This window comes from Tiliqua scincoides, chromosome 3 (assembly GCF_035046505.1).
Source record: "Tiliqua scincoides isolate rTilSci1 chromosome 3, rTilSci1.hap2, whole genome shotgun sequence".
NCBI lineage: Eukaryota > Metazoa > Chordata > Lepidosauria > Squamata > Scincidae > Tiliqua > Tiliqua scincoides.
The window spans coordinates 45,369,015-45,391,079 of record NC_089823.1 but is presented as its reverse complement, the minus strand read 5'-3'; the positions used below and the strand labels follow the sequence as shown (position 1 = coordinate 45,391,079).

The following is a 22,065-nucleotide window of genomic DNA, read 5'->3' as shown; positions in this document are numbered from 1 at the left end:
TTGGGTACATGTGTAAGTCAATTTCTATTTCTATGTGTTCCTGAGCAGCTGTGATAATGCCACCTGTCAAAGATAAATAACTGGCAATTGTTTACTGTAGAGAGAGAGAGAGAAGAGAGATGTCTGTAGACCAAGAAGCACAGTTTCTCTTTCAGTGTTCTTCAACAAAAACCTCTTGAATGTATAGAAAGATCAGAGGCATTATAATTACAATGCAGAACTTTGCCTAGTTCAGACACAGGAGCCTCTTGATCAAACTGGCTGTAACAAATAAACAGGAAAGACAGAACAAATGGCACCACAGTGGCAGCCTCCACTTGTTGGGCATTTGTTTTCACAGCTGATGAGAGCCCACTTTTGAACATATGCAGGGACCTTTTCCTTATTGCATGGGAAAAGCATACATATAAACATACACATGTAGGTTCTTCCCAAGTGTTCAAAAAAATGTATATAGACTGGGGCAGAGCCTGCTACAGCAATGCCACTCCCCCCATACCCAGTTTTACCGTCCCTAAGGCAGGTATGCAGGTATGATAATACCACTAAAGTTTCATTAATGCATATGCGCTGGAAATGTTCTATCATGATGATATTTTGACATGGAGTGTTCCGATTTTCCAACTGGCCTTAGAGTAGTATACGATCTTTGTCTTTTATGCCAACTATATTCAGGGTTTGTCTTGCAACTTGGGAGCTATCATACAAGCAGCAACAACGGTTGAGTCATGGTTTTCTAGTACCTGAGAGACTTATTTTGAGAAAATGGTAAGCAAAGAACCCTCCATATATCCATGAAATATTCACCGAAATGATTGTTTACGTCTTATGGGAAAACACACCATTTTGCAGGCAAGTCAGATCTTCATGGCAAGTCAGATCTCTTTTGATAACATCAGGAAAACCTACTTAGGGTCCAATCCTCTCCCACTTTCCTGAGCTGACGCAGCCGCAATGCAGTCCCAAGGTAAGGGAACAAACGTTCAGTAGCATAACGGTGGGGGTGGCTGGAGCCCCACAAAGAGCTGGGAGCAATTTGGTGATGTGCACAATTGCAATGATGTTAATTGCGTCACCACTGAATTACTTCCAGATGCTGCACCACCACTTCGGTAAGTATGGGGGTGTCTTGCAGCACAGAGGATGACATGGATCCTGGGTAGTGCTCATGCTCAGGACGCCACTGCAAATGTTTCCTTACCTTGAGGAGGCGTCCATGACTGCCCCTCCCCCACTGCAAGATGCAGGGCACGCCCTGTTGGCACAGCTTGCATAGGCACTGGAAAGCTGGATAAATTGGGCCCTAAATGTGTTTGTCATCATTATAGACTCCTTCTCCAGTAATGGCATTCCCCTAATCATTAGGGCCAAATTAGAGTTGACAGAAGAGGATCTCTATGGCCCAATCACATGGTCATCTGCCACTGTCTCAGGGAGTAGGTTCTATTAACATGTGACACCTGGCTCCTCCTCCCCTTTGCCAGCCCCCCAACCCGCTCTTCTCCAAGAGCAGAGCCATCAGCCTGGTTGTCTCCTCCTCAGTTCATTTCTGTTTACACAACAAAGGCACTAGATTGGGCTGAAAGTTCACTTAATGACCTCATCGCAGAACGTATTCCCGTCGTTCAGTGGTGCACACTTGTACTCTCTCCCTGTCACTTAAATAGCTTGGTGCAGCCCATTTGTGGGAGGCCTTGTGAAAGGAGCACCTCTCACAAGACCTCAGGAGGAAGGGCCACCACCCTGGCAACAGAGCCAAACGTGGCTCTTTCTCCCAGCAGCATTTCATGCAGCCTGGAGGTCTCCTGGACGCTCTCAATTCCTGACCTTCCACCATAGCCATGCATGTATGGCTGTCTCATGCTTCTCTGACCCAAACCCTCTTACCAGTGAGGTTAGGTTAGCCAGGATCCTGAACACAGAAATAATCCCAAACTTTTAATCATAGGCCTGTGTTTTGAGGTATATTTGGATACTTCTGCTCATATCTGTTCATTTATTTCTTCACTTTGATACACACTGAGAGACAATGAAGACAAATGATGGAAAATCTTAGATATGATATCAGCATCAAAGAAACATATTACTTTTTTATATAAATCATAAGGCATTGCAGTCCCCCTCCCTCCCTTCTACTTGCAGCGTATAAAGAAATGTAACACAACTTCATATTTTATGCTGGCATGAATGTAATTTAATCATTTCAGCAAGGTTGTCAGGGACCGAGACTGCTCCTTGAGTTGACAGCTCCAAATATTTTCCTTTCCAAGGAAAGGAAATCTCTTCCTTAGAAGAGATTTAGGCAAAAGGAAAGTTTAATATGTCTATGTGCAGGAACAAATCAAACAATGTGAAGTTATAACAAATTGCAGTGAACAAGCTTGTGTAGCAAAAAGGCTGGGCGAAGGGAATGCAAAATGAATTCTGTAGACACAGCAGCTGTGAACGCAGACTGGAGAAAAGCTGGTTGCATGCTTAAGAAGCCAATCACCTTCTCATAAGCTGATTTGATATATTTGAGAGGTATCTAGAAATTATATTATTTTGTATTTGCATAATATATCAACATTATATTGGACCTCCCAACATCTCTGATTTTGAAAGAATTCAGACAGCCAACATGGGATGCTGCAAGAATGACAAGAATAATGCTGAACAAGTCATCCTGAACATAAAAGAGCTCTATCATACAGTGACCATCATCTAGCAGAAGTCGGCTGCAAAGCAGAGCCCAATCCTATCCCCCACCATTTTACTATTTACACCATTTTACTGCAGCCATGCTGACAGAGTGGGCACTGCATGCAATAGTGGGGGGTGACCAGACAGCCTGGGAGAGGTAAGTATTTTTTTATTTACCTCTCCATAGGCCATCTGGCCATCAGTGGGTCTCCTCAGACCACTCCAGCTATTTGCTGGCATCAGTGGCATATGAAGTGGGTGACTGCCCCATGGGCCCTGGGTACCAGTTGTGGACCTGGCCCCCATGCTGCCCCAGGGCCCAGGACCTCAACATGTCATGCCCCTGCAATACCCCCCTCCCCGAGGATATTTACCTAGCCATAACAGCCTTGTATAACATTCCCACTCCAGAGTCCTCAGAGCACCTGCAGACACAGTGCAGGGCTTCACCTACCCCCAGAATGGCTCCAGAGGTGGTAGGGTGGTGGTGGTAGTGGTGGCGGTGCTGTGGCAGGTGCAGCAGTGCCACCCCCACAGGTGTGGCGCCTGGGAATTTGGCCCTTCTGACCCTCCCAGGACTGCCACTGCTAGGTACCAGGCTGCAGGAAGGTGTCCAAGAAGCCGCCTGAAGATGCTTAAACTTCTTTTTCTGGAAAACTTGTTTCTTTTAAACTTATTTTTCAGTTCTTTATAGGTGTGATTATATATATGAAGCTAAAAAGTTATATATAAATATACAAATATTAAAAAGTTCAGTCAAAGAAGATGTTCACTGTCTGTGCTTCTTCTCTGGCCACTTTCATTCATGTCACGACATACTGCATGGAAGGGTGCCAAAAATTTTTGGGCCTGGGGTGCCAAATAACCTTGGTAGGTCGTTGGCTGGCATCAGCAGCAAGAGGCATCTCAGGCTGGAAAAACAAAAATGGGTTCCCAATGTGCCTTGCTGCCACCAAGATCCACCCCTCCCACTCCCTCCTGCCCCTGCCCTTCTTGTTCCCTCCCCCAATCCTCTTCCACACCTCCCCTGCTCATATCCCACCCCTGATCCTACCTTATCTACTCTGACACAGACTGGGTCCATCTCTGGTTGATGCATGGCGCCTCCAGCTGTTTGTGCTGGCAGCTCCAACACACATGATGGCAGCGTGACATTTTTGATGTTGTCTTACGGCAGCAGATCAGGAAATCTGCTGCCATAGGCCCTCTATAGGATTGGGCCACTAGTCTCACTAAAGTTAGGTTTGCAGTGTTTAACTGATTAAACAGATCTGTTGAATGAAAAGACTTTTCACTGAGATGGAATGGAGACCAAGGAGTCATCACAGTTTATATCTCAATCTGTAGAAGACTGAATTTTCTTTATCATATACCAATATGACAACTCTTTACTGTTTATTTTCTTTCTTGTAAATGGATTATCTTTTTGATTTGACTATTATATGTATATAATACATATTATATTTGATTTGACATATTATATGTATGTATATATAAAATATTGTGTGTGTGTGATTTTTTATCTGGAAAGTAAACTTTTAAAAAACCTTTTACTGTAATTGATTAAGCAGGTGTTCTCAATCATTCTCTGTGTGTGTGTGTGTGTGTGTGTGTGTGTGTGTGTGTGACTGACACTCCTGCATATTTTTTCCAAGTTCTGCCACTGGCTTTGATAAATGTGTGCATCATCTAAAAAGAATTTTTGTTTCTTGCTTCCATATGCACATTTAATCGGTAGGTTAATTGACTAAAACTCATACAAGATTTATTTAATTGGATGACAGCCATGATTGAAATCAATGGTATTTATGTTGGACACAATTAAGACCTATTCCAATGCTTTCAATGCAATTGGGTTGTGACTAACTTTTGAGGGTTGTGTTCAATAAGCACAGTGGTGGACAGAGCCAAAGCACAAGCTTCTGTCAGGCTGCCTAAGCAATGGATTGAAGAACAACCAGTGCAGATACCAAGTTCAAATTTGTCATGATCCCAAAGACTTAGAGTTTTTAAGGATCACAGAGTATTGATCTGCCGGGCTAGAAAGGGTATCACAAATTCATATATTTAATGCTATCATTAAAAATTATCCACAAACTATCCCTGCTGCATTATTTTTACAAAATCCAGTGATGGTTATCTCCATCACTTTTCTTTACCTTTTTGGTGTGTAAAAAATTCCTAATATTGTACTGCACCCTTATCTTATAACTGAAATTATGACCTCATATTCACATAGGTGAACAAGGTCATGATTCAGGAATTTCTATGGCATGTACTAGAGCAGTGATTGTCAACCTTTTTCTTCTCATGGCGCACTGACAAGGTACTAAAATTGTCAAGGCACACCATTAGTTTTTGGAAAATTGACAAGGCACACCTTGCTGTTGGTGGGGGCTCATATCCCCAATGGTCCTATTAATAAATGACCCTCCACCAAACTCCGTGGCACACCTGGGGACCATTGGCTGCACACCAGTGTGCCAGGGCACAGTGGTTGAAAATGGCTGTACAAGAGAATGCATGAATGTGCATGGATGGATGGTGCATGCATGTGCATGGATTAATGGATGGGTGGAAGGTAAATTCCTATTTTATTTAGCTGGGCATTAGTATGCCACCTCCTAACAGCTCCAAGTGGCTCACACTTGATTAAGAACATAGTTTATACATAGCTTTAAAAACCACAGCAGGTGGAAGCAGCAATCGTGATTCCTACCTTGCTGGCTTCTTTTTCTCTTTCTCCTCACAGTTGATGTTTCTCACAGATGGCGCCTGGAAGGTGGAAGTTGAGGGTGTTTAGACGAATGGAAAGATGAAGAATGGATGGATGGATGGAAGGTGGTGTGTGTGAAAGGCCAGGCAGCCTGATGCTACAATCCAATGCATGTCTATTCAGAAGTAAGTCCATATTCCCGTTGCTCCCTCATTTGTTTATTTTAAAGTTTATCTTTTTTCATGAGCTGAGTGAGATACTGAGAAGTTTTACAGCACAGTAAAATTTCCTGAAGGGCATTATGTCGTCAGCTTCTTCAGCTTCTTTAAAGAAAAGGCCAACTGTGCCGACAGCCTCTTCAAAGAAAAGACTGAGAATCAGCCCGAGGACGAGTGGGATTGATAAGAAAGGTGCCAAAAGGAAAAAGAAGAATCTAAATAATTCGGTAAAGGCCTCTCCTTCTATTGAGCCCTTTCTTTCACAGACTAAGTTACATCCCCCGCCCCCAAACCCTAAACAACAGTCTGAGGCTCTCTGTTCTTCCTCTTTGGATTTATCAACAGTATGTTTATCTGGCCCGGATAAGGAAGAAATCACCCAGAACACAGTCTCTGAGATGCTAGGTGGAATACAGACAAGCTTGGATGCCGGCATATCTTCTGTGGCAAAATTAAAAACATTGGGAGATGCTTGTCTAACTCCCGCTCAGACCCTTCTAACAATCTACGAACGTTTCAACAGACTAGAAGGTCAACTGCAAATTGTTCTACAAGCATTGAAGCAGTTGGAAAACAAAATCCAAACTGGCAGCAATTTTCATCGATGCCAGGACAGCTCCCTCTCAGTGGCACCTCCTCCTTTAAAGTAAGTCCTATTGTGTTCAGTGGGGCTTACTCCCACAAAAATGTGGCTAGATTGGAGCCTGAGGCAGTACATTGTTCCACTGCATCCCCCCCCAGCTCTGCCACCCCCATTGTCTGGTTCCTTCTTCTGTACAGCCACTTGAATCAAAGCAGGAACTGTGATGCACACCAGGATCACTCCCAGTGCCCCCAAATTCCCTGCTTTGATTCATGAGCCATGTGAAGGAAGGGGCTGGTAAGGAGGCTGATTCCATCTATGCAGTGAGGTGGGGTGAGTGTTTGTTCATCACCCCTGTGCTCAGGCCCCAATCTACTGCCCAATGCAAATAGGCTCATTTGCATAACCGAAGGGCCAGCTCTCATGTTGTGTTTGGCCCTGTTGTCTTGACAAGCATTTGGTGCTGGGCTCCACTCTCCTGTTGGCACCATTTTGCAGCGGCCCCAGCAGTCTCTTCTTGGAATTCTTGTAAAGCCCACAAGCTGCACCTAGTTGGGGACACCTGTGCAAGAAGCTGCAAACTCATTCTTGGGTATTATTTTCATTTTTCTTCCTTGTTAGGAGAGCCTAGTAAGCAACAGGGAGGGGACAGACCCTAAAACCTGGGAACCCTTAAAACTGCCAGAAATGCTTTAGATTGCAGCCTGGTGACTTGTAGCATGTGCCCCAACCCACACTCACAGGGGTAGGTCCACATTCTTGAATTGTGGAAAAGTCATCACTTTTGTTTCAGACAGATGCAGCAGACTCACAGGTGCAGTCTATTTCTTTTAATATAACAACACAAAAGTCCCAGCTGGGAGACAAATACAAAGGGTTATTTGCTTCACCTTTGAATTCTCCTTGCTTCAAGGTGCATACCTTAAGTCAGCCATTTTCAGCTCATAGCACACTGACAAGGCACTAAAATTGTCAAGGCACACTACCAGTTTTTTACTTACATTAAATTATTACATTACAGTTAATCTTGAATTAATAAAATTAATACAATTAAATCATTACATGACAAAAAAAATTGACAAGAAGCATGGAGAGGGAAGTATATGTGGTTTCTAAAAAGGAGGAAAAATTCTATGTTCAAATTCTTATCAAAAGTGCCAGAAAGTGTTGGCAAGGCAGGTTGATCACATAGTGAGTGAGGGGCCGTGAGGAGACATGATTGAAACAAGTGCAGGATTAAACTGGGGGTGGGGGAGAGAGAGAGAGAATGTGAGGCAGTGATTCTGTATCTTTGGAAGGTGTGGACAAGTGAGGGGAGGGACAGTAAGGGAGTTACTGTGAGATTTTTTTTGGGGGGGGGAATATGCCTGGGGAAGGGGGTGGGGTGGGGGAGAAGAGGAGAGAAATGCCAATTGCCTGCTTGTGTATTTGAGAAAAAAGAGTGCAACCAAAAGCCCAATCCTATGCAGGCCTGCTCAGAAGTAAGCCCCATTATAGTCAATGGGGCTTACTCCCAGGTAAGTGTGGATGGGATAGCATCCCCAGAGCCCACTCCTATGCATGCCTGCTCAGAAGAAAGTCCCATTATAGTCAATGGGGCTTACTCCCAGGTAAGTGTGGATAGGATTGTGGCCCAGCACCCTTCCTCTAAAAGCCCCAAAGTGCAGGGAGGGTCACTTTGGGGAATTGCAGGCAAACTGGCAAGGAAAAGGGACTTTCAGGAACACTTTTCAGCCAACCAGTCCTTAGGCTGGGGGCCCCAGCAGACTCGCTCACTGTGTACCTGCTTGCCCGCTTCTGGCTCCCTCTTCTCACTCACTCCACAGCTCCCACCTCCTGCCTCCTCAGGGCTTCTCTGGTTGGGCAATCAGCAGGCAGGCAACAACCGCCTTCATGCCCAACCCTATGCATGTTTACTCAGAAGTAAGCCCATAGTAGCCAATGGGCTTACTCCCAGGAAAGTGAGGATCAGGTTGCAGCCTGAGTCATGCTCAGTAGCAGGAGCAAGCTCCAAGCTGCTGCATGGGAAGCAAAGCAGCCACGACCAGCCCTTTCCCTGGCTGCTCCCTTGCTTGTTCTCCCTGCCTCGGGAGGATGAAAGCAGCCGCTTCTCCCGCAGGCGGGTGCGCAGCTGCTGCCTGCCTCCTCTGATCCTGCGGCACACCTGAGGCAGCCTCGCGGCACACTGGGATGCCGCGTCACAGCGGTTGAAAACCGCTGCCTTAAGTAGATAGTCTAGGATGGGGGGGTGTTCATGTGGATGCCCTGTGCCCTCTGGAGAATACAGGCTGATTGCGTGTGAATCTCAGTTTCTAACTTGCCAGGTGGACTGCCATAACCCCAGCATCTCCCTTCCCCTGTAGTGGTGGTAGCTGGGGGGTGGGTTGGGGTGGGGAGGGCAATTTTCTCACAAAAGAGGGTCCTCTGCTTGGAATTGCTCTTAAAGGAAGGCTTTCCTTTTGGGTCTTAGTTTGATCACAGCTTTCCCCAGGGGTGGGCAGTTTTTTATCCTTTCCCCTGCCACTGTCCCCAGTCTCTCCTCCCATTCCTCTTTCTGGTCTCTAATCTGCTTATTGTTCTCCAATCAGTTCTCCATTTCCCTTGCTTGCCTGTTCCCATCATAGCCTCACTGCAGCCATTGTCGCTTTTCTCTGCTTTGTCTTCCCCAAAGTGGGAGGTAGTGTGGCTGAGACTCACCCACACGCAATCACTAAACCTAGAAAGGGCACTGGGAGGGGGGAGCAGACGCACTCATTCGTGTCCTATAGGACACATGTGGACCAAGGTCAGTTAGACAAGTATTTTCTGGCACAAACAGGGTTATCTCAGAAACATGTTTTTCTATGTCAGGGTTCAACTGAAATACTTGTAAATACAAGGCTTTGTTCCCTGTGTCACCAAAATTGGTCTTCTATACATTAGGGCAGTGGTTCTCAAACATTTTCGCATTGGGACACACCTACAAAGAATGTTTCACTTTACTAGCCACTCGAGCCTGTGTGACTATAATGGTGATTGGATGTGAGGGCGATCTGGCTGCGACATCTGTCACCCCATTGATCGCCAGGGTTGATTCGGCTGATCTGGCTGGCTAGGCGGGTGTCCCCTTCCTCCCTCACCGCTCCATGTGCGTCCCTCCCGAAGCTGCGTGCTCAGTGGAAGAGGATGGCCTCCCAGATAGAAGGAATGTACCGTTCTTCGGTCTATAATGGTGATTGGGTGTAGTGCTCCCTCCAAGTAGCAGCTTGTTTAACCCTTGATGCATGTAGCCTAATCTACCATGTCAGTTTCATGAACCACCAAAAATTGAGTTGTGACCCACTCACTGACGGGCCACAGAATCACAGTTTGAGAACCACTGCATTAGGAAGAAGCATTTCTAAGCAAGCTGGCTCACCAGCACCTGTAATTTAAGCCCTAAGTACAAAATGTTGTCACGAACACGTTCAGTGGAGAGTTGTTTACGCATCTTGAAAAAAATGCAATCTACATATTGATATAATAGTAGGAGTTTTTTCCCACCTGCCTCAAAGGTGTGTTCCCATGTTTAGTTTAAGTACTTGTCATCACACAGGAAGTAAAAATCAGCCTATGGAAAGCTTATCACCTTCCAGTTGCATAGACATTTTTTCCCTAATGTGATAAAAACAAGTGATAAATGATGACTCATCCCATCTTATGGCAATTTCAGCATGTTCAGCTTATCTAGTGGTAACTTGTATGCTATCCTTTGAATATATAAGTGATCTCACCTTAAGAGGTCTTTCGGTACAGAGGAAGGAACAATTCCTGAATAGTTAGTTGGCAACCTTCAGTCTCGAAAGACTATGGTATCGCGCTCTGAAAGGTGGTTCTGGAACAGCGTCTAGTTTGGCTGAAAAGGCCGATTTGGGAGTGACAATCCCTTCCACACTGGGAGCAAGTGCAGTCTGTCCCTGGCCTGTCGCCCTGGCTATGGGCCTTCCTTCTTTGCCTCTTAGCCTCAGACTGTTGGCCAAGTGTCTCTTCAAACTGGGAAAGGCCATGTTGCACAGCCTGCCTCCTGAATTCCTGAATGGAGAAGAGAGAAATATAATTTAATTCTGCCTGTACTGACAGATATAACATTATCCATTACTGTGATACTAGGAGATCTACAATGACTAAGTGTACATTTTCATGTGCACAGTACATCTACACTCTGTGTGTGTGTGTGTGTGTGTGTAATAAGAGTTGTTGGTGCCAGTTTTGCACTTGATTCTAAATGCAGCAAGGCCTATGGCTGTTTTCAGAGAATGAATTCCTTCATACAGTTCCCAGAACCAATCAGCTTTCAGAGCCCTACATTTATGCTTCTAGTTCTATTGATTGACAGATTTCGCTATTTTAGCGGTCTGTTGTTTTCACAGCAGGGACTAACGTCAGAATTAAAACTGATTTGCCAAGTAGTTTGGGTTAATACCATAAAAGGGGACTTAATCATGGTTTGTGGGACAGAAGCCAATGCAAAATGCAGAAGTAGGCGTGGTATTCTGTGAGATGAAACAGGCACATTGTGGCAGTGTGTGCTAGCTGGGACTTTTTAGAGGACACAGGGTTTCATCCCTCCAGGTGTCAACATGTGCAGGGTGACTTTCAGATGTCTGGAGGCAAGTTTCAAAGGGTGGGAGTACAATTTTTCTTAGAGCGAGCATTCATTTCTTTGGTTATTACTATAATAATGGTATAGCATAATACAGAGTACCATATAATTAAGAGATTGTATCAGTTCAATGCAGTCTTGTCTCAGGATAATTGTCTCCCACTGCTACAGACAGGGCAAATATGAATGGTTATTTGCAAAACAGAAGACTCTGATCTTGAGACACATTCCAAACTGACAAATTGGTTGGGTACAATAACTATAATTAATGGGGCTGCTGTTTTATCGGATGGATATGAATACAGGAGAGAAAGTGATAGTTGCTCAGAGAATTATATAGCATTCTCACTGGCTTAAAAACCAAAATCTGTGCTGTACATCTGCAGGGGCCTTTGGGGAAGAGTTAAATGCACATTCACTCTTTTTCCTACCCTGTTCTTAGACTATCCACTCTGAAGACTGGGGTGGGAAGGAAAAAACCACAGAGTGAAAGCAGAGGACAGTAATTTTAATAGAAGGCTGCCCTGTGTTACTTTTTTTATTTATTTTATTTTATTGCTAGGGGTGAAAATCACTCTTTTCTATAATTTGTTGAATAAAAATGCAAAATGTGGTGTTTTGTGTTTTTATTCAAATACAACTCACATTTTAATTTTTTTAAATTTTTTTTAAAATAACAATTAATGGAAAAATAATATATTTTAACCAGATGCAGTCCACAAACAGTAGAGAATTGGTGATTTGTTTCCAAATCTGGAAAACAGAAGAATATATACAATTTTATACATTGCTGGCATGATAGCAGGGTAAGGTTTGAAGCTACCTGATGGCACCTGCAGAGTCACGCCTACGCTTGCTGGCCCAGGTTCATTCTTGCTAGTGTGGTGTGGCATGCCATGGTGGCAGGGTGAGGAAGGTCCACCCACAACCTTCGGGCCATGGCTGAGGTTGGATGTTGCCCCTGTGGCTCTGAGAGAGTCACACCTATGCTAGCATCCAGCCTAAAGTCACACCTTCCGTGACCTCCTGGGCTTGTTTTTGTTGACGTGGCAGTGGGTTGAGGAAGGTCTTCTTGTTCAGGTTGAGGCAGGAAGCTGTCCCTGCAGCCTGCACCTACCTGTGGAATTGCACCCCAGAAGGCCTTGTGCTGCCCGAGCTGATGGAAGACATTTGGAAGAGGTCAAGGAGCGGCTGGTCAGCATGGCATGAAATTGGTGATACTTAGCAATATACCAAAAAAGATTTATTTTGTTTTATTGGCTAAAATTGGTTTTAATTCATTTTATTTCATAAATACCAAAACCAAATACTCCTATTTATTGCCAAGATTTACATACATTTTAGCAATGCCTCCTGAAAGTAGTATGCTACTCAAAAGTATGAAATAAAATCATCCACAATAAAGTAGAATATAACCATATGCCCTTAAAAAAAAGAAAAAAAAAGCAGTAGTTCAGTAAAATGAATGACTCCTGTTCACTGAGAGATTTCTGCATATCTGTAACATAGGGTCTGTTTCTCATTTCCATGTCATCAGCTACAGCTGCATCAGGATCCCAGGAATCATCTATAAGAGGAATCTTCACCATTCATAAACCAGTTGGTTAATAACTGCAGAGGGTCTCCCCAACTTGCTCTGATGTTTTAGATTATGAAGTCCGCTTCATAAACTAAAACAGTGTTCTTCAACCTTGGGGTTGGGACATCTCAGTTGTGGAGTTGTGGCAACTTACAGAAACAAAAAATGTTGAAGAGGACTAGACAACAGCAGCACCAGGTAAAGGGGGAGGCATTTGGTGTACCCCTTCAGGTACCAGAAGATTGTGTCCCAGTCCTGCTCAGGTTCTTAGCAATTGTGCTAAAAGCTTTCACTAGCACCAGGCTTCATAGTAACTTTTTTTGCTCTCTCTAATAAGAATATTTGGTAACAGTGAACAGTGCTGGAAGTACCAAGGGTGGGAAGTGAGTGGTGATGGGGGAAGGGAGTGGACAGATAGGGTCCCAGGAGGGGGGGCAGGACCAATGGTGGGTCCCCAGTCTTGCAGTTTATTTTATTTATTTATTTAGATCATGACATGGAAAGGTTGAAGACCACTGATCTAAAACATTGATCATTACAATCAGTGTTTCAATGATGTGATCATAGAATGTGTCACATTTTTTTCTGGCAAAAGGGTAGGTATTAATTGTATCTATAGGATGTGAGATTAGCTAACCCAAGACCACTGCCGCATTGGGCATTGCCTGTTTGAATCAAATTCTTACAGCTAGATTCATGCATTTGCCGGGGATTTAGGAACCTGTAGCTTCTTTCCATCTATCCTTTCATCCCATTCTCTCTGTTTCCCCTGACACATCCACAGGACACCATACCACTTAACTTCTATTACTACCTCATTCTCTCTCTTAGCTTCACTGTCTGTCTTTGCACCAGTGGCTCCAGCTTACTTTCCTTTGTGCCTGATAGATGTTAGTCCAATTATTGCTGTATATATGAATGCCTCCTATTCTTTAATGTATATATCCTCACAACAGCACTGTGAGAAAGAAACCTATTATCCCTGTGAGAGAGAAACCTATTATCCCTCAGTTCCTTCAAGGGGAATGGAGGCACTGAGAAAATTAATGATTTGCCCAAGGTCAGCCTAGCAATATATGGCAGAACAGAGAATTAAACTCAGACTCCTTCGGACTTGCCATCTAGCCTTAGATCAGGGCTGTCAAACATAAGGCCCTTTGGAAGCCCCAGTGTGGCCTGTTGCATCCCTACTACAACCAGGCAACTCAGGGCCCAATCCTAAACAGTGCACACCAGCTTACCACTGGCATGCACTGTTGCAAACTTGCCGTAAGGCACAATTGCAGGAATTAGCACTGACCCAGCACCAGAGCTAGCCCATTGTCAGCCAGTGCTGGGTTAGCACCAGTGGAAGGCCAGTGCTCCACTATTCAGCAGTTGCCTGAACCGCTGGGCAGCAAAGAGGTAGATGGGGGTGTGGGGGGGAGGCAGGGAGACGGCATACCTGAGCAGAGGGAGGCAAGGGAAGGTGGGGAGGAGGTGTGCCAAGGGAGAGCCTGGGGTGGGAGGAAGGCGGGACTGGTGGAGCTCAGCTCCACCAAATCCTGAGCTCTATGTTGTTCTGTGCAGCCCAACACAGAGGCTCTTGATTCTATGGCAGCCCAAGGGTTGCTGCAGAATCAGGTAGCCCTATTGGAGTACTTGCCTTAACTGGGGGGGGGGGAAGGGGACAATGCCCCTTTCCCCCGAGGAGCCACCAGGGGCTGCCCGGTTGTGCTCAGGATGCTGCGTTAGTCATTTTTGATGCCACGGCAACCCCACATACCGGGCAGTTTAGGATTGGGCTGCCCTGAATTATCTTCAGGGCCTAACGACATGTTTCACAAAAATGAGTGTAGCAAAAGCCTGGTGGCAATGCTGGAAGAGGGATATTGATCCAAGAAATGGTGGAGGGAGGAGAAAGAGGACATGTGCTGATTAGAGAATGTGGTCTTCCAAACCATTTGAGTTGAACACTCCATTAACTTACTCATCCAAGTAATTTAGGAGGATTCAGGACACACAAAAAGACTTTTTCAGACAACACATTATTTGTCTCTGGACTTCGTTGCTGCAGCGTGGTGTGATAGCTTTAAAAGGGAATTAGAAAAATCCATGGAGGACAGGTCTATCAATGGCTAAGTGCTATCTTGAATTTCAGTGGCAGTATGACTCTGAATACCAGCTCCAGGGGAGCAAAGGTGGGGGAAAAGTATGACTTCTCCCTTGCTTGTGGGCTTCCCACAGACATCTGCAAAGCAGATACTACAGCCATAACCTTGTTCCCCAATTCTAGCGCTATTCCACCACAGGGTAGTGCTCTCCACTCCCTGCACATTTAAACCAGAAGAACATTTAAACCTGGAGGCATGCAGTGAGGATAAAATAGGCTAAGGATACATTGCATTGATTGCAACCTTCTCTAAATCCTTTGTACAGGGCAGAAAACACATGTACTTTTAAGAAATAAATAAATAAGAAGAAGCACCTGGGCATTTCACTTTAGGACAGATGCAGTCAAACTGGAGCAGGTTCAGAGAAGAGGATGAGGATGATCAGAAGACTGGAGAACAAGCCCAACAAGGAAAGGTTGAAGGAACTTGGTATATTTAGCCTGGAGAAGGCTGAGAGGGTATATGACAGCGCTCTTCAAATACCTAAAGGGCTGTCACATGGAAGAACAAACCTGTTCTCGACTGCCTCTGAGAATAGAATAGATCAAATGGGTATAAACTGCAAGAGGGGAACTTCAGTTGGATATCAAGAAGAAATTCTTGACGGGAAGGGAGTGGAACAGATTGCCGAGGGAGTGGTGGATTCTCCCTCACTGGAGACTTTCAAGCACAGGCTTGACAGGTACTGGCTGGAGATCCTCTAGGACAGGAGTGTCAAACTCATTTCATACAGTGGGTCAAATAGCATTCATGATTCCTCCTGAAGGCCAGAAGTGACATCATTAAGCAGGAAGCAGCATCATTAAGCAGATCAGCAATAAGTACTTTTTTCTCACTTAGGAACTCAGTAGCTGCAAATCACAAAAAAGAAAATATGCAAATCTTCATCTTACATTCAAGATATGGGAGAGCACAATTATCACACAGGTTGCCATCTCAGCAGTGACACCTCAATAATACAACTCAGCAACTGAGAGCAGCTGGTGGTGGTGCTGGGAGAGCCCAACTATTGTGCAAGCAGGATAAAGAGCTTCTGCAGGCCACATTTAGCCTGTGGGCCTTATGTCTGATACCATGTTCTAGGAGAATTTCCTGCTACAGGCAGGGGGTTGGACTAGATGACCTTGTGGATCCCTTCCAAATCTGTGGTATCTGAAGACCTAGTTCATGTGGTTGCATCATTTATGAAAAATACCCATATGGTCTATGCTTGCAATAATACAATCAGCCAAAACAGAGCAATAGTCAAATCATGAGAAGCAGCCTTAAAACAAAGGCTTCTACCTCACTTCACTGTGTGATCACTCCATGAAAACTGCTATTATCTCCGCAGGCACTTTGAGAAGAAACATGCTTTTGTGTTTTTCCACTTCCTAGGAGTTGGTGACATTAACACTTACCCTGTGACAGTCCACCTAGATCTGTACTCCATGCAGGGCCGGTTTTAAAGACATTGCCCAAATGTGCAGCTACAGGGAGTCTGGAAATCACAGTCCAGCATAATCTATAAAGTGACATAGCAGCAAAGAGCAAATAGCTTTATGCTGATGAGGGAAAATTTTACTTAGTAGAAAGACTGTTCAGGAAAAAGTGAAAGGGGTGCCGTCATCTCTCTTCATGCTTTCAAACTGGGAGACAGGTCACCCTGATTGTGATTCCCTTCAATCTAGAAGAGTATCAATAATGAGTTCATGATTTCAGGGGTGAGTGGGTGGGTAAGTTGAATGTATGGGCAACTGGCAAGAAGCAACTTTCAAAGGAAGTTCTAAACAAAGAGGTGAGGGTTGTTCACATTTGCATGATCTGGCCTGTGTGTAGATGTTCAGGAAACAGTCGTATTCACAACAAAGCTTCCAGAAAGACTGTTCCAGTAGCAGGCACTCAAAAACACAACAGGAGACAGTGTTCAGAGGGTAGCCACATTAGGGAGTTGTAGCAAAAACAACAAACAGCCAAATCTTATGGGTACTACGTGCCACCAGAACTTCAGTTCTGGTGACGCAGCATGTTTTATGACTATTGCAAATAGTGACATGCCATTTTGCATAGCTGGGCCGCCACTGCCAGCAGCCACATGCCAGCAGCCTTCTAACAAATCTTGGCACCAGTGAGTCAGTGCGGGGGTGGGCAGGAGGAGGGTACAAGGCAGGGAGGGGGGTGGAATGAGGTGCAGATCGGGGCAGGGAAGAGGGAGGATCAAGTCCAGGAAGAAGGCAGTATTGGTAGCAGTGACACTGCCGATAACCTTTCTCCCTTCCCAGTCTTGAGCTGTCTTCCCGGGTCCACTTGGACTTGTGCCAGCTAAATTACTGGTGCTGGTCCAATTAGACCCATTAAGGCAGCTGAGGCTTACCTCTGAGCAAGGGAACAAATGTTCTCTTACTTGGAGGTGATCTCTGGGACTGGTGCAGGATTGGGCTGAAAGAAACTTGTAGCATCTTAAAGTTTAGCTAATTTATTTCAGCATAAGTTTTTTTGTGGACAACAGTCCACTTTATCAGAAGACAGCTAGCTTTATTGTTGGCAACAGCTAGGGCCTAGCTAGGCAACAACTAGGTGCAACATAGGAGTCTGAGCAGGAAAGTAGAATGAGTTTTGCAGAGGTGGGAAATGCATTGTTATATCTAGAAAGCTACATATAACCACATAGAATCTGCTTTGTATATCTAACTCAGTACTGGCCGGCAGCAGGTTTCAGGTTTTCCCAGCCTTACCTGGAGATGCCAGGGCTGAACTTGGGTCCTTCCTCAGGCCAAGCAGGTGCTCTACTACTGAGCTACAGACCCTAAGATAGACCACAAAATCTGCACACAATCTCATGTCCTTTCTTAATTAGCATCACACTTTCAGTTTGTTTAAGCACCAAAGTAGGTACCGTAGTTTTTAAAAAATCATGAACTTACCTTCTCATGCTGTCCTTAAATGCTATCTATGACTGTTTGGAGAAATGCACTGGACATCTCACTTTGATTGTTCAGCCAACCCTGCGCAATATGAAAACAAAGACATCAATAGTCCTTTCACAGCTGTAGAAGCATTTCTTAGCATTTCAGTCAAAATCTGGTTGATTCAACAAAGTTTTTTAAGTCTGCATGGTTACACAGCTTTCAGTGTGTAGTGTAGTGATCTGTCATTTTTCAAAAAATCAACTCTAATAGCACAATCCTGTCCCCCATCAGCCTAAGTCATGCAGCCCAGTAACGGAGTGCACGCTGCATGCTATGGTGTGTGTGTGTGTGTGTGTGTGTGTGCATGCAACCAGATGGCCCAGGAGAACGGTATAAAGTATTTTTACTTACCTCTCTGTTGGCCACCTGGCCTCCAATGAGTCTTCTGGGACTCACACCAGCTCTTTTGCTGATGTAAAGCCAAGGATACTCCTGGGGGCATGACCAGGCTGGGAAGGGGGGATAGGATCTTGAGATCCTACACCTCCTTTCCGTGGTCCTGCCTGCTCCCCACCGTGATCTGCCCACAATCCTCCCCTCTCTGCTGCTGACTTACTGGTGATAATAAGGGGCAGGTGAAGTTCAGTGGGGGCCACTGTCGCCCATGTGAGGCTTCCAGAGTTTGCACTGGCAGCCATAGGCTGCCAAATAGTGGAGTGCCTGCCACATCACTGGCCCAGGGCTTTCCATGGCAGATCTCACCACCATAACCGCGACATAGTCTAGCACACAAAATTTCCACAGCAGTTGGCTAAAGAAAATGTACAGGGGTGTCAGGCAGAACATTTCACAGAGATAAAAGTGCTAGGAAGGGAATTTTGTAAAGATTTGTGAAGTGTTACAAATGTGGTTAGGAAGAACTAGACTGAATTGCTTCAGGAACCACAGTCTAGGGTGCTATTTTTATGCCTCTAACAGTCCCTGAGGGCCACTAAAAAATCATAAAAAGAACCCACTCCAAAGACCCAGGGTGGGTCTAGAAATCACTTTGACTTTTTTCAGGTGCAAAAATGGCTAAGGCACAACTCTGGTTCCAGTGTCAGTTGCCTGCTGCACTGAGATAGTGCAGCAATATCCACAAGAAGAACAAAGCAGTGGCAGTATTATGCACACAAGAAGCTGTATGTAATTATTGTTTCAATCTTATCTTAAACTTACCTTTAAAAGACTACAAACTTCAAAATGCACTTATTCAGCTCCTATATAGGCCAGATCTGGGTTTTCGAACTCATTTCATACGGAGGGCCACATAGCATTCATGATAGGGCTGGAAGTGATGTCATTAGGCAAGAAGTGATGTCATTAAACAGGTCATAACCAAAAATAAGCACTTTTTTCTCACTTAGGAACTTATTAGCTGCAAATAACAGAAGAAAATATATGAATCTTGATCATATTTCAAGATACGGGAGAGCCCAATTTTCATGTGGGCTGCTCTTTCAGCAGTAACACCTCAGCACTACTCAGCAGCTGAAAGCCTGAGGGCCATATAAAAAGCTTCCGCGGGCCGCATCCGGCCCCTGGGCCTTATGTTTGACAACCCTGGCCTGGGCCAGATGATATGACCTCTGCATAGTACCTTTTCCCCCCAAATAGTTGTTGTCTTGGTGCCAACTTTTATTTGACTGCCATCAAAGTTTGGCACCTGTTTATTTGTAGAGTGCTTTTGTTAAAGCAAAAGTGAGTGAGGGGAGCTCTCACAAGTGGTATCCTCAATCTCTAGCAGGAAAGGGTACAATAATTCCACCACCCTGCTCTTATCTATTAATAGTGTGATCACTAGAGAAGCCAGATTAAAATGTCACATACATTGAAACCCCTGTCCTTAAAGGCCTGCCTACCTAACAGCTCCCTGTGTTGCCAGTTTGATGCTTTGGAGCTCAACTGGAAGTGTAATGAGCAGTACCCAGAAAAGGCAGGTAGTATGTTGTACAGGATATTTTACAGCAGACTTCAAAATGGATGTACCACCTGCAGTAATGAATAGGAAGGCCTTGGTGGTTCTTGTGCAAAGAAAAATCAGGACTTCTGGCTCGGCCCAGGCATTGTTATCATGACTGCTAATAAAAATGACCAGAGAGCCTAACCCTAATCCTTACCCCTTCTCTTCTATGGAGGCAGCAGCTGTAACTTTTCTTGACTGACAACATGGGTTGATAACATCACTGCAACATAAGAACATAAGAACAGCCCCGCTGTATCAGGCCATAGGCCCATCTAGTCCAGCATCCTGTATATCACAGTGGCCCACCAAATGCTCCAGGGTGCACTCAAGACAGCAAGAGACCTGCATCCTCCTTTGCATCTGGCATTCTGACATAACCCATTTCTAAAATCAGGAGGTTGCACATACACATCATGGCTTGTAACCTGATGGATTTTTCCTCCAGAAATTTGTCCAATTCCCTTTTAAAGACGTCTAGGCCAGATACCATAACCACATCTTGTGGCAAGGAGTTCCACAGACCAACTACACGCTGAGTAAAGAAATATTTTCTTTTGTCTTTCCTAACTCTCCCAACACTCAACTTTAGTCGATGTCCCCTGAAGCACTTGGAGCCAAACAGGAGCGGAAGGTGTTGGTGTGTAGGAGACATCCTTTCCTAGCCCCCTTTCTAGATTGTGTTAAATGGAATCCAGTTTTTTGAATATGTGGTAGTGAAAAACCTTGGAATGCACTGTTTTGCTTGTGGGGAACAGTTCATTGGACAAGCACAGCTAGACTCCATCTCAGCCTTTCACAGGAACAGCCTTGGAAAGCTCAAGGGACATTCAATTTATCATGTAGTGTAGAAGATGTATCCTTGTTAGAGGAGAAGCAGACAATAGGTAAGATCATCAGTACGGAAATGGTACTTTAGTGAGCTTTGCGTGTTCAGTACTGCCCCAAATGTTTCCCAATGGTTCAACATTTCAGAGAAGGATCCTCCTCATTAGAGAGCAGGAGTTGAGGCTAGAAAAAACTTGGAAGTCATTTTGTAATTTGGAAACGTGGTTATATTTAGAAGCAAATTATTAACAAAGGATCAGTGAGGTATTTGCTATGAATGGGGTCCATTCAATAAAAAACAAAGTTACCAGAAGAAGGTGGTTGTGTTACCTATATTTGGAATCTATTATTGATTCCCCCACCCCATTCTCTCTCTCTCTCTCTCTCTCTCTCTCTCTCTCACACACACACACACACACACACACACACACACACACACTCTTGCATGAATAACTCACCAGTCCTCTGATAAAACTAGGCAGTGTGAATTGCAGTTTAGCAGATGGTTGCCATGGGTTACCTTAGTGCTCCACAGATATTCCCTTCAGAAATAGTAACATGAATTTAAAATGGGGCTCCAGGACTATCACTGCTAGGCCTGCTTGTAAGGGATCACACTGGCTACAAGTGCGATTCTGGCTGCAGCCAGCAAACTGGTACACTTATGCAAATTGCTTTCCATCTTATAGTCAGCAGGAAGGAATCCCTCTTTCACGCACACCTCCAACCTTTGAAAAGGGGAAGACGGGACCTGGTATTTTTAAACAGGAGATTCAACCACTCTCTTGAAATGATCACAATGACACAGGACAGTAAGGGCGGGAGGGGAAGCAAAAGAAGCACGAAAATCAGAAGCTGGGCAACCGCAGCGTCTCTAAAAGTTCAGTCAGGAAACCATGCAGTGCATAATTACACCCATTTATATGCACACACACACAATCATTTTGGTTACATGCAGAAAGTGTGTGTACAATGACCTTGAGATGTCTCCATGGGACTGAAGTAGCCCGTTTGCTCATGCTGCTGTAGTAACAGAAGTGAGAGAATGGATTGTACCACTTCAGGTAGCATGTGAAGGACCACATCTTTTTCTTGACCCTTCCAACATTATGGGCACAATCCTAACCCCTGACATAAGCACTGACATAAGGGCAATGAAGCTCCAAGGTGAGGGAACAAACATTCCCTTACTTTGAGGAGGCCTCCGTAAGTGACACCCAACTGCAGGATGCAACACATGTCCCATTGGTACCACTATGCCAGTGCTGGAAAGCACTGACATAAGGGGTTGGGATTGTGCCCTAAAAGTTCTCTCCAACAGAGAACTTGCATAGCAGACAAAGCATTGAGCAACAACTGTTCTCCCCGGTGTGCTTGTTTTCTATTTGTAGGGAGGTTTATTTTAATGTGGGAAAGCACATTGGTTGGCAACCTTCAGTCTTGAAAGACTATGGTATAAGCCTACAGCACCCAGTATTCGCAAGCAGTCTCCCATCCAAGTACTAACCAGGCCTGACCCTGCTTAGCTTCCGAGATCAGATGAGATCGGGCATGTGCAGGGTAACCTCCTGCAATCGGGAAAGCACATTAAAATGTGCTGAAGTGCTGAGGCAATTCTACCTGCTCAACATTCTGCAGCACAGTTAATATTATTGAACTTTTTGGGTAGGGGAAGCTTAGGGCACTGCATGCAGAAGGTTCCCAGATCCAACCCCAGCCATCTTCAGAGAAAGATCCTTGTCTGAAATTTTGGAGAGCCACTCCCAGTCAGCTTAGACAACCCTGGACCAGTGGT

At 44.8% G+C, this 22,065-nt stretch overlaps 1 pseudogene; it reads right to left on the bottom strand.

Moving 5' to 3' along the window:
* Positions 1–21,728: 21,728 nt before the first annotated feature.
* LOC136646513 (5S ribosomal RNA) lies at positions 21,729–21,846 on the bottom strand (annotated as a pseudogene).
* Between the last annotated feature and the right edge of the window lie 219 nt (positions 21,847–22,065).